This window comes from Neopsephotus bourkii, unplaced genomic scaffold (genome assembly GCF_033783945.1).
Source record: "Neopsephotus bourkii isolate Nb327-2 ecotype Australia unplaced genomic scaffold, CSIRO-AGI_Nbou_v1 NB_1154, whole genome shotgun sequence".
Classification (NCBI taxonomy): Eukaryota; Metazoa; Chordata; class Aves; order Psittaciformes; family Psittacidae; genus Neopsephotus; species Neopsephotus bourkii.
Window position 1 is genome coordinate 4,400,550 of NW_026901640.1, and position 16,043 is coordinate 4,416,592.

The 16,043-nt window shown below is 42.4% G+C and overlaps 2 protein-coding genes and 1 long non-coding RNA gene across 3 annotated transcripts in view; 2 read left to right on the forward strand and 1 right to left on the reverse strand.

Annotated features, from left to right (window-relative positions):
• The window catches only part of LOC133217827 (uncharacterized), a 26,295-nt gene extending 11,759 nt beyond the window's left edge, over window positions 1-14,536 (forward strand). Inside the window, exon 3 of the long non-coding RNA XR_009726970.1 lies at window positions 14,470-14,536. This is a non-coding gene — a long non-coding RNA (uncharacterized LOC133217827). The remainder of the gene's footprint in view (window positions 1-14,469) is intronic.
• Window positions 1-16,043, forward strand: part of LHFPL7 (LHFPL tetraspan subfamily member 7) — a 62,544-nt gene that overhangs the window by 27,488 nt on the left and 19,013 nt on the right. The gene's annotated exons all lie outside the window — the stretch shown is intronic.
• SPATA22 (spermatogenesis associated 22) overlaps window positions 8,501-16,043 on the reverse strand; it is a 33,847-nt gene continuing 26,304 nt past the window's right edge. The window contains exons 9-10 of the transcript XR_009726963.1: window positions 10,087-10,882; window positions 8,501-10,042 (exon numbers count right to left, since the gene is read on the reverse strand). The gene's annotated coding sequence lies outside the window, so the exon portion shown is untranslated. The remainder of the gene's footprint in view (window positions 10,043-10,086; window positions 10,883-16,043) is intronic.

The following is a 16,043-nucleotide window of genomic DNA, read 5'->3' on the forward strand; positions in this document are numbered from 1 at the left end:
GTTGACAGTAAACTGGATACAAGGCAAACCAAGAAAAGCAAGAGAGCAAGGAGAAAATAGGGTAGATATATTAATCAGGGGCAAAAGTAGGAGGTAGCCTGCAAACCTCTGCTTCTGCTTGGGCTAATGGCTGTAAATAGCCTACTGAAGCCATGGAGGAGGTAAAGAATTAATTACAGTTCTGAGACCCAATCCCACTTCCAGCCACAGGCAGCATTTATTAAGATCTCACTGAGGCGGGAAAGATTGAACAAGGAACTCAGGGGACTATGAAGGGGAAAAGAATTAATCAGTTTATCTCAGGAGACTGGAGAAGTCAGACTGAATAAAAACTGGAAGTGAAATGAATGGGGGAACAATGTGATGGAAGCCTTGACCTGTTTGAAGGAGAAAATCTGGAGTCACAGATGGGAGCAGTCCCATTGGCTCTAGTCCCCCAGTATAGAAGCTGGGGAGCTTTAGGGGAAAGGCTGAAAGTTTGCTTTGACTAACAGGTTTAGAAATGTTACATTTAGACCTCTTGCTTCTTTTGCTTTTGCCATGGAAGGCAATGCCAGCTCTTCCACCTCTGAACCTCGCTCCAGTGCATCACGAAAGTGCCCAGGAACCCCATGCCCAGTATCACTGGGACCTGAGAGCCATTCCTCAGCCTCCAAAATTCCCTGGTAGCCAAAGGAGGGGTAGGAAGGGAAGCTGAACCCAGCTGAATGAATAGATGTCGAAACCCCACATGTCGCACAACCAACACCCTAAAAGGAAGATTTTTTGTCCCTGCCTGTTGTCAGCCCAGTGTTTTCCATCACAATAACATTCAATTATTTCTCCTCTAAAGTGTGCAACATTTTCTTCCCTCCTTTGTGCTGTTGCTTTTCTGCCTGTCCCCCTGAGAAAGGTCACTGGGCTTCCACATTCCTGCTGTCTAATGAGCTGTGACAAAAGCTCCCAACGCTGACCAGCACTGGGGTCAAAGAGTTTTAGTGGGAATTGAACAACAACATCATGAGGAGGGAGCCTGTCCCTAGCTTGTGAATGGGTGTCCCATTGCCAAGCTCCTTCCCCTCCACACAGCTCAGTGGCAGAAACTTCATGGAAGCCACATTAGAGACTTCTGTCTTACTCTCCCCGCTTGAAAGTCCCAAGCCTGATATACAGCCATAAATAAAACCTTCCCATCTAATCAAAGTAAACAGTGAATGGGGGAACATGCTTTCTCCTCCTTAGTAAGTTTTCATCTCCAGGAATCAGGAAAGCATTCCTGTTTTTCTGGCATATCCAGAAATGGGCTCTTGCAAGAAAGCTTTAATGGAACTGCAAAGTGCATGTTGATTCAGTAGAGAGACCTCCAAAGCCCTTCTTACTGTTGGTTGCAACAGGAACACTTCCCAAGAAAACTGCTATTTAGAAAGTTCCTGACTTTATCAGATCAGCCTCTTTCACAGTACAGCTCTGTGCCTGTTTATTTTATCAAGCTTCCAGGTTGCTGAAAATTACTGGTTACAGTAAAGCACGGAAAACAGCAAAGCAGTTTGCAAGGAAAAGACGCTGTATTAACTGCTGTGTTGTGTAATAACCCTTAGGATGACAGAAAGCTTCACAGCAGGATGGGTTTTTTCCCCTGTGTTACGCCAAAGAACAGTCAAACAAAAAAGGTACATTCTGCTGATTCTCTAGTGGTATTTCCTAGCAAAACCACTAAATACTGTTTGGTATGTTAGCTGGAGTTTAATATGCACAAATGCTGGGAGGGAGGGACATGCACTATGTTACAGTTAATGTTTTTTGAAACCTGGCATTTAAAAGTTGTATGTGCATGTAATGTACCTCTACCATCCTAACTCTCTGATGCCCAACAGTGACAAAACCTGGTCCTTCTGACGCTGAGCACTAGCACCCACCTGGCTGCATGGTGTCAGCCCCTTCCTCTCAAGGCAGAACTGACTTCATATTTAAGGTGAACAAACCACCAACCTACAGCTGCAGGCAAGGCTTAAAACCAAATCCAAAAAAACCCCACTATGTTCTTCAACACATGCATTACTTTTCAGACCAAAAACCAGCCAGAGAACTCAATGCGAAACTGGCACAGAGATATATTCTTCAGAAAGCTAACAAAAAGGATACTTGCATGGGGGTACAGATAAGACAGGAAATGATTTCTACTTTCTTTACTACTAGATTGGAGGTACCCAGTTGCACCCATCTGCTTTTTCTGTAGTTGGTGCTACCCAGTGATACTTCAGGTGTAGACAGAGGTTACTGTTATCTAACCAATACAAAATCTTCTGTCACTTTCCAGTCAGGCTTCTCAAATGTGGTGGTGAAAGACTAGATGCATCTCACTTTAATGCCTGCTGGGTTTATTGATGGGTCCCAAAATTAGATCAGCACACCCTGGCAGGCTCAGTAGCTTAGCTAGGCTTGTTACTTTAATGAAACACTAATTGCTGCTTCTGTAATCTAAAGAAGTGTCTTTGGTCTTGCCGCAGCTTCATTTAAGCAGTGTTAATTGCCAAAGCTAATTATGCTGCTGTTGCTCCTAGATACTGGTTCAGCTTAGGTCTACAAACAATAAAACCAGTAGCCAGTCTGCTGTAGCTGACGTGACCTGTGCAAGGCTGCATCTCTGTATGGCGCTGGCTGAGGGCATCTCTCTGCTCTCAGTGCTTTCTGTGCACAGCAAAGCACAGGCCAGTTGCTTTGCAGGGAAAAGGAGTTACATCCCGAGCTGATACTGTCCACTCCGCACAGGACAGGACCAGGGAGGTGACAATTTCTAGACAAGAGACCTTGCAACAAATCTTCTGTTAAAATAGGATTCCAGTTTCGAGAGGCAAAAATGGAAGAAAGCTTGCTGTTCCTCAGTTCCCCAGGTGCAGGTTTTATTTACCTGTTTAAGCAGCTATCCTAAAAGGCCTGAAATTTATTCTGTGTTGCAATTAGTGGAAAGGAAGAAGGAAACAGAAGATTTGGGGTTCCACTTCTCCAAGGCAAAAACCCCTCCAAATGCCTTTTTGGTTGTACATCCCATGTCTGTTTCAGTGATGAAATTCCCAACTGAAAAGGTGCATTACACCAATTAAAACACCAGAACTTTCTAAGATCTTTCTGACAAACAAGCTTACTGGTAGGGTAAAATATTTGCTGCTTAGAACAGCATCGTATAATTGCTCCAAAGGGATTACTCTGCCAGGCCCCTTGGAAACCTCTGCTTTGGGACTGGAGGCAGAAGTAGCCTGGAGTTGGCAGCTGTGCTACTGTTGCTAAAACCAGTACGAATCTTCACCAGGATGCCGGTGGCTCAGAGCTGACAGCCAAACCAGAGCAGCCACGGAGAGCCACGAGGAAGGAAATTTCTCATGAGCTTGGCCATGCTGCCTTTCTGCTCTCCTCCTCAGTGCTGGAGAGGAGCAAAACAAAGAGGGCAATGCTATGGGTTATTATTCTGGAGAGGACTTTACAGAATCCTGCCTAGGAAACATGCAGTAAAATAGGTTTTATCTTAGATCCAATTAACAGCTGAGTTACGGGACTCAAGTGAAATAAAGGGCGGTGAAGCTCCAAGACTATTTACATGATTTATTAGAACACTGCTGTCTGCAGGAGTGGGCGGCAGCCGTTATGTTTAATTTATGAGGACACGAGGGGAAAGGGCTCAGCTACCAAGCTGCTGGGGGGTTCCTACCCCAGTAGCGAACAACTTCTCCTACAACAAAGGCACTAACAGCCCCCCTTTCACTAGCATTGCTAGCTGTTACGGGACTCATTGGCTTATCCAGCCATGGCTCACCAACTGGGCTTGACAGAGCTGCTGGTGGAAAAGCACCATTCATTTCCTCTGACTGGTTTCAAGGTTTATGCAGAGGGAAAAGCCAAAGCTTAGAGATCCAGAAATAAAAAGTAAAATCCTTGGAACTACCAACAAAGAGCAATGCATGTAGTGGGAGTTTTTGCAGAAAGCATGAAGAAGGTAAAACGTGGGTCCTCTCATCTCTGTTTCTGAAACTTCCCATTTTAAGCATCTTCCAGGCCAGAAAAGGATACTTGAGCTGACAGCCTTGGAAGAGCTCCACCGTTTGATGTTTGTGTGTTTGTAGAGGAAGCACAGAAGGATTTTCAGTGACAGATGAAATCTGCAGGCCTTGTAACACAACCAGTTAAAGTGATTTTGCCTCTTGAAAGCCGAACTATAAGGTTTCTATCAAAGAGATGTTTGATACCATGTAACTAAGTATTGTGAGAAAAATAAGTGTCCATAGTTTTCTCACATTGCAATCAGTATTTGTATAAAATAGCTGCTTTCCCTGGCTTGCATAGCAATGCACAGGAGTCACAGCAGCTGCTGTTTAACTGTAGTTCTTTTTCTCCTGTAATTTTTCAGAAGCAGCTGATGTGCAGTGGTAGGAAAATACAACCACAAATAACATGACTGTCTCTAATGGCACCTCTCAAGAAAAGTGGCTTTATTTGTTTGTTGGGGTTTTTTAATACTTCAGTGGTGTTCTGAATACCTGTTCAGAAGAGTGGCTCTGAAGCCCCGTCATACCACTGTCACAAAACTGAGTGCACCAGAGGGAAGGAGCCTGATTAGGTTTATTATTTATTGCTAGAGCAGCCTCAGATTTGGCAGATCCCTTCCCAGCAAGACTGTGTTCAGTTCCAGCATATGCTGTTTGGACCCGTAATTCGAACTTAAAAGCTAAAAGTACTTTTTTTCTAATGGGTAGATGTGAGCTTTCTTCCAAATCTCTACAGGAGGTAGAAGGCTCTCCAGGGGGGTGTGTGCCTTTTTTCTGTTAAGTGTTTCTCTAATGGGTTCAGGAAGCAGCACTATCAGAAATCAGCCTTACAGTTGCCATTTAAAGCTTTGGTTCCCAACCACCTTCTCAGCTTCTTTGTTCACTTTATTCACTCAGTCTGATCTCTTGTAAGAAAATCAGAGACCTCTCTCATGTGTTTCCAAAAGCTGACTTAAGTAGCATTTTTTAATGCTCATAAATAAAGTTAAAACATAATTTGCAGAGTAAGAGCCATCCATTAGAAGTCAGGTTGCTACATTTAGTCTTCTACTGTCAGAGAGAGAGCCAAGAATGCTGACAGACTGCTTGCAAGGTGAATTTCAAATGGAACCAAGTTTTAACAAAGTCATATGTGCATCTTGCTACCTAAAATGCAGCCACACAAGTATCTCCAAGCTTTGGTATTCCTGAGTGACTGCTAGCACAGCTCCCAGAGGCATCTGAAATGCAATGCAGTAAGACAGCTGAGCCGTATGGGGAGTTCTAGGCAATCGTTGTCAAAGATGTTGTGATCTCTTATATCCCAGTTTAGGGAGCACTAGAGAAATAGCAGAAAACATGATTTTAAATAAAGGGCAAGGAAAATGTTATATAAATGCATCAGCAGTGAAGTCTCTGCAGTAGAAAACTGCTGGGTTGTTTTTCCAACAGCATTTCATCCAGTTCTTAGGTTTAAGACAATAAATCCTAGCTTATAATGTACACGCTCATTTTAATAGGGGATCTGGCTTCCTCAGTAGTGCTTTGGCATAGACTGTACTTATAACTCCATCGTGCTGAAGTGGCAGCAGCTTATTTTTTGCTTTTGAGAAGATAGCAGCACACAGTGTGATCCCTAGAACAGAGCAAAGATGAGTATGGTCTGCTCTTGCAGAAGTGCCAATGCTTGACTTTCACTAGGAATCACTAGGAATTCAGCCTCTCAGGAATATATGGTTGTCCTAAGAATTAATACTAGGTCTCCTGACTCACAGACAACATTAACCCAATCAACCTTCCTTCCTTATTAGAAAGGGTTATTTTGCTCATTTCCCTTATCCAGATTTGTAACTCCAAGGGAGATGATGCTTGCAAAATTTAGCTAAAAGCTTTCAACTGCATTCCCATGAGCACCAGTGCAATGGCTGTTGTGCACAGGTGCCAAAAAAAAAGCATTATTTGAAATAGAGCAGATTTTCAGGGTACAGGATAAAGTAATTTGTTTCAAATCCTTCCCCAGCTCCCTTCCCCTTGCTAGCTCATCCACTAGAATTCAGGTAGGTTTGGTTGGAGCCACATGGGATGGTAGGCTCCAAGCATGACTCCCTGGGGTGCAGAGTAGAAGCACTGTTGCTGCAGAGTGAGGGCTCAGCAAGGAGCTCCCCTTCCATCCTACCTGACCAAGGCTGCCAGCAGGGAAGTATTATGGGCAAATGCTTGCTCTGCCTCTTTTTCAAGAGCTTGAATTGGACACAGAGCCCATTTTAGCCTGTTTAGAATGAAGTCAGCAGAAAACCCCAACCAAATCCTAGAAGAATCAGTGCAACAATTCAGAGTTTCAGTTTTATCAAGTTATTCAGTTTGGTAGCCAAGCAGTAACTGTGAACGAATGGCCATTAGCACTGTTTATTTACTGTCATGAAGCATCCAGTATTGCAAGGTGTACAGCAGAGGGGAGGAACAGGCAGGCCCTTGCTTCCAGAGACCTACAGCTTAGATTCAGTCACAGCAAAACAAGGGAGTTTTTCTACATCCCTCTCCCCATCCCCATCAAAATCACCATAAGCTCTAGTTTCAGGATAGTGCTATTACTGCCAGCAATTAAAACCACAAGTAGAGCTACATGCAGTGTATTTGCTAGGCACTGAAGTGCTATGCACAAGACAACCCAGAACCTACTCCAGCCCCTCCTCGCAGTTTAAGCTATGGTGCATTTTGTATTGCAGCAGGTCTAGCTAGCACATACATGGGGCAGTTAGTGGCTCAGACAACAAGCAGCATCATAAGCTAGGATGGTCTGATGACTTCAGATCACCACATTTAAATGGTCAGGTACAGCTTTGACAACCAGCAATTTCTTGGCTCAGCTTTTCTTCTCTTCCCTGCTCAGCCCCTAGGCACTCACAGCTTGCTCCCAGGGTGCTCCACACCCTGCAGTAAACCACCTTGCAAAGCTCATGGCTCTTACTCACCACCAAGCTCTCCCCTCCACCCCTGCTCACAAACTCCTCTTTAAAAACTGTGTCAGCTGCAAGGATGCAGATGGTCGCATTTGCATCAAACAACTTTTAAATTATCATTCAAATTAAATTAAATTGAAAATGCAATGAGCTGTTCCTGTAGATCTGGGCGCACAAAGACGAGTTAATGAAGGTCACATTTGTAACCAGTGAAAAACATTCAGACTGTATCATGCCTAGCATGGTATGCCATTAGAATAACATGCCCTTCTAAATCAGAATAAATTACTCTTGAAGGCCTTGTGCAGGATTGTTCCCTGCTCCCAGGAAAAGCTGGTCTTTGGGACCTCTGTAGTTCAAACAGGGAGGAGTTGTGCTGGGTCCAGCAGAGCACCAGCAAAACTCGTTGGCCATGTGCAGTGTCAGGCCTCAGGCAGCAGTTTGTGCTGTGCAAGTTCTGCCAGCTCTCCTTGCCTGAATGCAAAGCCAAGCGACCCTGGAAAGCCCTAAGTAACTCAGCTGAGAGGCACTTCTACAAACAAGGAAGCTATAGCTTTGCAGACGTGCAATCTGCATACCTCTGGTTGTAACTGCCTGGTTTAAACACACAGAATGGCATGCCTTTGCCTTGCACTGGGTTTGCAGTCTTTGAAAAACTGCCCTGTGATGGCTTTTGAGACATCTGTCATCCTGGTGGCTATGCGTTGTCACAACAATGACATACAAATTAACCATACCTATTTCCGTGTGCTGAGATGAAAAATGTAACCAGTTTGACTCGCAAGTGGCAGAGAACAGGCTGCCTCCTTGTGAGCCTCCCATGGCCGGCTGCTGTTCTGACACCAGGCTGGGCTCCAGTAGAACACTGAATGCAGGAACTGAGCAGTTTGACTGAGTGACCTGAGGCCAGGCAACCGTGGAGCAATAACCTGAGCAAGCCAATGTGAAGCAGAAATTCGTAGTTCTTTCTCTCTCCTTTGCATGGTACCACACCTTATCTACAACTGCTGCAGGCCACATCACATGCTTCATCCTGAGAAATGAACTATCATTTAGTATAGGGAAATAAACAGCAAAAATACATGCCAAATGCTCCTTAGCAACCAAACTCTTGTTTTCACAAGTTTTCTGTTCCTCACTCAGGTGTGAAGTCAGATGCTGAGAGATCAGAGAAACCTGTGAAATGGAGAGTAATAATTGGCAAGATTCTTGGCATCTGGAGATAGTTTTTACATGCAAAGGCTCAAGAGCTGTTGCTTTGTGACAATAGTAACCTGCTCTCACAGAAAAGAGCTAACACCTGCCATCAAATGGGGACTGATTGCTTTAATTAGCTGTGAAGGTTTCAGTTGCTTGAAAGTGACTGCATTCAAAATCTTAGAAAGCAAATGTTCTCAAATCCACCCATCCATGTTTCTGACGTATTCTAACAAAGGCAGTCAAGTCACAGCTGAATGCAGTTGATAATTATTTTGCTGTAAGAATCACCAGGTTCAGTTACTGAGCTGAGGACAGAAGGTTAACCCCACCTGTGAAATGTGCTGCTGGAAGCAGCAATGTGCTTTTGCTTACTCTAAAAAGCACATTCCTCAGAATTTTTCCTAAATGCCCCTAAGGGTTGTAAATCTGAGCAAAGCCCTTTTGATCTCAGTGGATGATGGTCTAATTTGTATCAGCACAACTGAGAACAAAGTCTGGACCTGAGTGTTCTACTCAAAGTAAGCTTTTGTGTGATGGAATCTGAGAAATTGCAACAACTGGAATTAAACTATTTTACATAATCCATTCATAAGATACAGCTCATAAATAATAGTAGGAAAATAAAATGTCAAGCCAAACTGATTAAAAAAACAAGCTTGCAAGCTGCCTTATAAATGGGAGGCACAATAGTAGCTCAGCAGTGAATGGTGATTTACACTCTGGTTTGTAAAACTATTTATTTATCAATAGCTGAAGTTAGAAGATTAGGCAAAAATGACAAAGTCACGGATATATAACTAGGAGGAATCTATTACCACTGCTGCCTAGCTGTATTCAACAAAAGCATTTTGGACTTTGTCTTCTTTTTGATAACTGTACAACAACTCCCCATCTATGACCATAGCCTCTCTCTGGGCATGGGAGCAGACTTCAAGCCCCAGTTTCTGCACCTCCTTGTCACCAGCCCTGGGGAGTTGAGTTAAATGGATCAAGGAGATCACAAACTTCATGGGATTTACTGGTGCCTTTTGCTACTATTGAGTGCTGTGATATGAGACAGCTCGCTTACTATCTCCTGGAAACTCAATCACTTTTCAGAAGAGATGAAGGATTTCAGTCTTGCCATGAGTTCTCTTCCACAGCATTGAAGTGTTACAAGTTGGAGCCTTTGCACTCCAACTTCACGTCCTATAGGAATCTCTGGGAAGGAAAACTGTCCTCTTTAGATGTTCCATTAGAAACTGCTGATGCAGAATCCATCAAATCCATTAGAAGTCCATTAAGTCTGTAAGGCTGCTGTTTGTTTTCCTGTGTTGTCTGAAGAATTTGGAAGGCCACAAGGTGCATGTTGCCTGTGGCAGATTATCCTTTGCTGGCTGGTTGTGTTTTCTGGCTGCAGTATCCTATATGCAATATAGATATGTGGTTTTGAAAGATGAGAGGAAAAAAGGCACTTTTAATATGCCTGGATGGCTAGGCCAGTGCCTTTGAATTATGTTACACAGAAATGACAGCAGTGCAAGACACAATAAATGAAGTCCAAGAGGTTTGGTTCAAAATACACCATGACATTTTGCATCAGAACAATCCTGATGCTGACACATTTGCTCTTTGGTCAGTTGTGAACTGCACATTCTTCCCTAATAACTACATCAACAGGTGACAAATTATAATTAGATATACATTAAAATTAGTTGAATATTAGAGTATGACAATTACTATCTTGTATATTGGCCTGAATGAAAATTCACGTAGAACTAAAGTCCCAGAGCATTTTACAAACTTGTATTTACACATCAATTTTAACATACATGTAAAGTATAATCTCAGGGAACACCATGAAATAGCTATTTCTAAGATAAAGCAAGGCACAATGATTCTGTGCAACTCAGAATGATCAGGGGCTTTAGGCAGAGCAGACTGGCTAGGACACAGGATTAATCTTTATAAACCAGTGTCAAGTCAAGTGGAGAGTCAAAGCCAAGGTTGTCCCAACAACAAACATACAATGATGATATTCTGATGAAACCTCCTGACATGACACTCCACTGTGATTTGGTGATGTATAAACATGCAGCATCTTGGCCTCTTGCTGATAGCAGGCAGATACACCTGGTACAGCACAGAGGTCAGGTACTGTGTGAGATGCTTGTCTGGCTTTCTACAGCCTCCTGGGAAATTTGTCTGGGTTTGGTTAACTTGACTTTTAAATGCAGTCATCCTACGGAAGGAAACTTCCCTGAATGACAAGTCTGATGTAGTTAAACAAAACCATTTTTGAAATGCAGAACTCCAAACGTGATTGAAATGCAGGTTTTCCAGTGTGTATTTCATCAAGGCTAACCATGAGCAATCCTTTTAAAATACTTCCTTTGATGGCTGGCCGTTTATTTGGGTTCAGTGAATGCAGGTTTGGTGAAAGAGGGTGTCAAACAGGTCAAGAGGCGAGACGGACAGTGTGCCCTGGAAATTCGGGCCTTTATTATCCGGTCTCCATGGGATTTCCTTTCCCACATGGAAAAATGTGTGGTAATGCCATAGCAACAACAAAGGAACAAACATAGCAGGACATGTCTCTGCTGTTTAAGGCTTAGTGGGCTGGATTTTGTAAATGACTGCATTTCCAGAACAGTTATTTTGCTTAGAGTAGTATAAACAATGAGAAGCTGAACTAAAGGCACAAGAACTAAGGAGGAGCAGCTTTCCCTCTTCTCTTTGAGGATTTGTCTGTAAGGCAAAAGAAGCCTTATAAATATTAAGGATGAGTTGAAAAATCCTCATTTTAATTTGAAACTGATTCTTCTCCCTCCTCTCATACCCAACTTACAAAAGAAGCATCTTTAAGCCCTACAATAAACCCCTCAGCCTGTGTGGGTAAGCTCAGCTGTCTGCAATTCCCTGTATTCTCCACCAGCCAGTTCCCACAGACAAATTCTACTGCCTACTTGTTAGGCAAAAGGGCTTTGCTCCAGGATTCAGGGGCTAAATGGCCCTTAGGGAACTGGGATGTCCACGGTGAGTCAGAAAACTAGAAGTGACTCCCTTGAGCGTGGCACTTTCAGTCTGGGCAGCTCTCCAAGGTGAAGGTCCTGCTTTTGGATGGCACAGGCCAGCTACCATGCAGTATGTATGCCAGCAGGACATACACGAAGGCATAAGCTGCTTTTTTCCTATGGATTCAATAAAGTATTTCACAGGAACACATGACTCACGAGCAGTGCTTTTAAAGCTTTTCACAAACGGTAGATGAATATGATTTATCAAAATCAGGCTATAATCATGCTGCTGATCTGTCAATCAGCAGACCTAGAGGAAAGCTTTTGCAGCCCTCCTAGAACCTTTAAGATACTTGACATGAAATGCAAGGCTTCCTGAGCTGCTTCATGACCTTATTTGTAACCTTCCTTTCACAAGCCATTATTCTTCACAGAGTGAGCCCAGATAGCAGAGCCCATCACCACCTGTCACGGAAGAGGTCTCGGCTTAAAACTAGCTGTCATATTTCAAACCAGTTCTTTATCGGAGGAGGCCAAAGTCATGCCAAGAAAAGGCATAAGAGGGGTGTGTATAAGAACGAAAACTGTCTCCAGTTTTCAGGAAAAATGGCTAACTATAGCTGTGTTTCATAGTTACTCAGTTCTTGCAGCAGTAAATGTCAGAGGCTGGATTCCAGTGCCTTCATTTGCAAATCTATTCTACATATCCATCACGGGCTCTGCAAAGCAGTACTTCTGACCTCCACCTCTGCCCACTCCTCCTGCTCTGTCCAGGATCCTCAATTAGTCATTGGGTGTAATATTGTGATAACTGCTTTGTAGTTTAACTGTTCTGCTCAAATCAGTTCTCAAGGGAGGCTGCCAAGCATCAGAAATTCCCTGCCCTTGTGCAGATGGGACAAGTGCCCTGTGGCTTTCCTAGACCAAACCATTCCATCATCTTCTTTGAAGCCTACATCTCAGTTTATTCAGGCTCTCATCACAGAAGAATTAATTTATAGCTTACCTAGTATTACACTGCCTCTGATTTCAGTGTAAGTTTCTTTGAAGAGTGTAGTTGGGCAGTCTCCAGAGCTCATCAAAAAAGCCAGTGGCAAGAGGTCCTAACATGTCTTGATAATCAATGTGAGCATATAACTGACAAACTCATAGATAAGATTTCATTTAAAGGCTTCTTCATTAAAAAAATAAGTACCACACTAATTATATGAATTCTTTAATAGTTCAATACATGTTGAAATCATTTTGCTAGGCATAAAAAGAAGTATCATGAGATTAACACTTAAACAGATTGAAAACATCTGGGTTTAGAAAATGGATTGGTTAGGCAGGCAGCTTTTCCAGGGCTTTGCAGGGTTATTTCCCCCCTCGGATTAATCTACTCGACTACAGAATAAGTATTTTTCCGACCTGCCAGCAGTGACAATATTAATGGTTTCTAATTCTTTAGTCAGCAGAACAATAAGGTGAATGCATGCTTGGGATTGGGGAAAGGGGAGTCTTTATGATTCTCTAGCATCCTTTAAAATTCTCCTTTCACTTGCAACAAAACAGGCACTTTTTGGCAAGGAAAACACATGACACACAAAGAAAAAGGAAAAATCAGCCTGCCGCCTTTAAATGCAGAGCTGTACTCGGATTTATGGGGTTGTGGCTAAGGAAGAGAATAACAGATCTTTTTATGGGTGATTGGGAAAAAATAAATGTCTTTCATATACTATTATACAATGGTTAGTGATCTCAAAGAGACAAAAGATGGACCTTTGTTTCATTAAAATGCCATTAACAAATGGGGTGGGTGGGAGGAGCCATCAACTTGATAGAAGATCACAGGTGAATAATAGTAATTGTACAATGGCAATGATCAGTGCCAATGTGACAGCTCAGATCTGACCTGCAATATTTGGCATCAAACCTCATTTCTATGCACCCAGCTTCATGCCTTCTATCTTTATTACCCAGTGCATTTTCTTTTCTGAGAGCAGGCTGATTGCTACTAATCTTCTATCCTGTAACCTAATGCTCTCTCTTTAAATGAAGTCCCCATATTGTTGATAAAGAGTCATTGTGTTTGCTTATCTCCCTCCTCTCCAGAAGTGATAGCAGGAAATCTGACTTCTCAATTAACCTGTGCTGAATTAGAATCTTTATGATCAAATTGGTCCATGTGATTTTCTTTTTCATTTGTTTTTTTCATTTTTATTTTATTTTTTTTAATCTGGTCTGCTTGAAACTGAGTGGGAATTAGGATTTGTGAATCTCACCAGAGCCTCCTTCTGTGTCAGGCTGCTGTGGTGTACACAAATGTGAAGCCATTTTCTTGTCATTCTTACAAATTGCTTCTTTTTCTGAGATTTGCCAAGGAGAAATGAAGATGGTACTGTGTTGCAGGGAAAGCAACGGATATGCAATTATTTAAACTATGGAAAAATAATGGACATTTCACAGATGTAGCAAATAGCGGGGAGTATGGCATAGATCTGTCTGTAAGACACAAGCCAGGCCCTTCACAAATTAATTATTATTTAAAACATAATTTTCTGGGGTGCAGTGTTATACATTGGCACATGAGAATGAAGACATTCAAACCCCAGTATATTTGTGTCTTTTCCAAAATGTCCTTCTCAGATTAAAGTAATCTATGGCTTACAAGTGCCACATCCCATATGGGAATCTCGTCAAGGATAGGGGAAAAAGTGAGTAGAGTCAAGAGAGGCAGGAATTTGCAGCCAAGCCAGGCTGGGCTGGGAGCACATCCAGCCCATGGGCCTTGACACAGCACACATGGCATGGGCTTTCCTTTGCTCTGCTCCATGTGGGCTTTCTGGTGCAGGGACATCCTTCTGCTCCCATGGCTGCTTTGTAAAACCTGGTGTGAGACACTGTGTTCCCTGCATGTCTTTTGAGTTAAAGTAGGGATTAACCCAGAGGCGTAAGTCTTTCTCTAATTCCTTGGCATTTTACATAGATAAAGCAAGAAGTTTAATTACAGAATGTTTGATTAGAGACTGTATCTAGGATCATCAAAATGTCTTCTACATTAAAATATGGATATTTAAGAAAAAAGATTTAGAAGCTAAATGGAAGCCCTGTCATTACTGCTTCATTTCATTGCTGCTCCAATTCATTCCTTTTGAGTTTTGATGGGAAGGGCGCTGGCAGCAGATCTTACTCTAATTAATACATTTCCATTTAAGATTTCACCTGTAATTATCCACTGTAGAAAGATGAGGACCTGCCCAGGTTTAAATCAGCATGTCACAGATAGCTCCATAACTCACTAGATAGGTACTTCAAATATTTTTCTTGTTCAAACAGGGATACATAGCTATAGTGCATGGAGGGCTCATCTAGGCTGTGTTTATCTGGCAACAGAAAGCCTCCACTAACACATAAAGAGGTTGGTACAAATCAAATTTCCCATGTCTCTATTACAGATTAAGCATAAACTAAAACCATAAAAAATGAACACAATACAAAAGTTTAGTCTGTATTATTTTACAAAAAAAATTAGGACGGCACTGAAATGCGATGGAGAGGCTGGAAGTAGTTTGACATGCCAGTAGAAGTCCGAGATAATTCTGGGTAAGTTGTTGGATAGCAGCAGGTATAAAACTGAGAGTAGAAGGAAAACATGAAACTCAGTACGAAAGAAAACTTCAGAGTGGGATGGCATAGGTGAAAGATTTATAGTCAGGGTTACGTAGAGCTTTGAAGAGGACTGGACATCCATACAGGTTTTTGACATTCTCTGTGAAAACCGAGACACTGCCTGGAAAAAGTAACTCTTGCTTTCTCAATATTATAGGTGAATAATAGCATTGTTCTGTAATGTTGAATTTTAGGTAGTTTTGCTGGTAGGAGAAAATTCTTACTAATCTTTACGCTTCACACATAGGTCTCTCCCTTAGGATTTAGTACTAGAGTATACACTTGACTGACTCCTACATGAAAGATATGGTGTAGAAATCCAGCTCAGAAGTGCATAGTTTTCATAAAAATACTCATTTGCTTAAGATTTCAGCAAATTTCAACTATTTATTTCTCTTCCATTCAATATTTATGTTTTCCTTGATAGATCCAGCTTAAATTCACATTATTTTGGGGCCATCTTGTAATGTTTGCACAGTATTTCATAGCACCTCCCAGTAAAAAGACATTAAGGTAATCTATGATACTATAAATAAGAGGCTTTTTTAAGAAGGTTCTTGAGTCATTTTGCTGTAATGACAGCAGGCCTCATTAAACAGCTGCATACACGGCACACACTGGGGCCGTTTGCAGTGCTGGCGTGCCTGCATTTTTTAACAGCCCCAAACGTGACCCCTGGGAACACAGTGGTAACAGAGACAAGGGACATAAATTGGATTGCAAAAGGCACAGGAGTGTCAAAGTTGGCCTCCCCCTGTGATGGAGCTGAAGCCTGAACGATGGCTGTGGGGCTGCCTCCCTTCACCTCTGTTTAATGCTTTGTTATGTGGTTCAGGCTGACCCGCTGTGCTCAGCAGGGTGACATTGTCCTGTGCATGACAGCCACATGCACAGCTCATCTTTTCCTAAAGGAAATCCTATAGCTCTTTTGTGCAGAGTCTCCCGAGTGGTGTTAGTGTGTCAGCTCCTTCCATAAGTATTCCTTTACCTCTGTGACTCAGTTATGCTGCTTATGGCTCCTTCAGTTAAGCTGCTGAAAGTTCAACTCATCATTGTACAGAGGCAAAACAGTCAAGTCAGTACATCCAGGCACACGGGGGTTTAACCAGGACTTTGTAATTTGCCACTGGGCAATCTGCACTATGAATTTGTCTGCAAGTCATTTCATAAGGTCTGAAGGGTTACCTCTTCCATGGGTCACTGAACACAGGTGAACATTCTATAAAATATTGTTCTTCCAG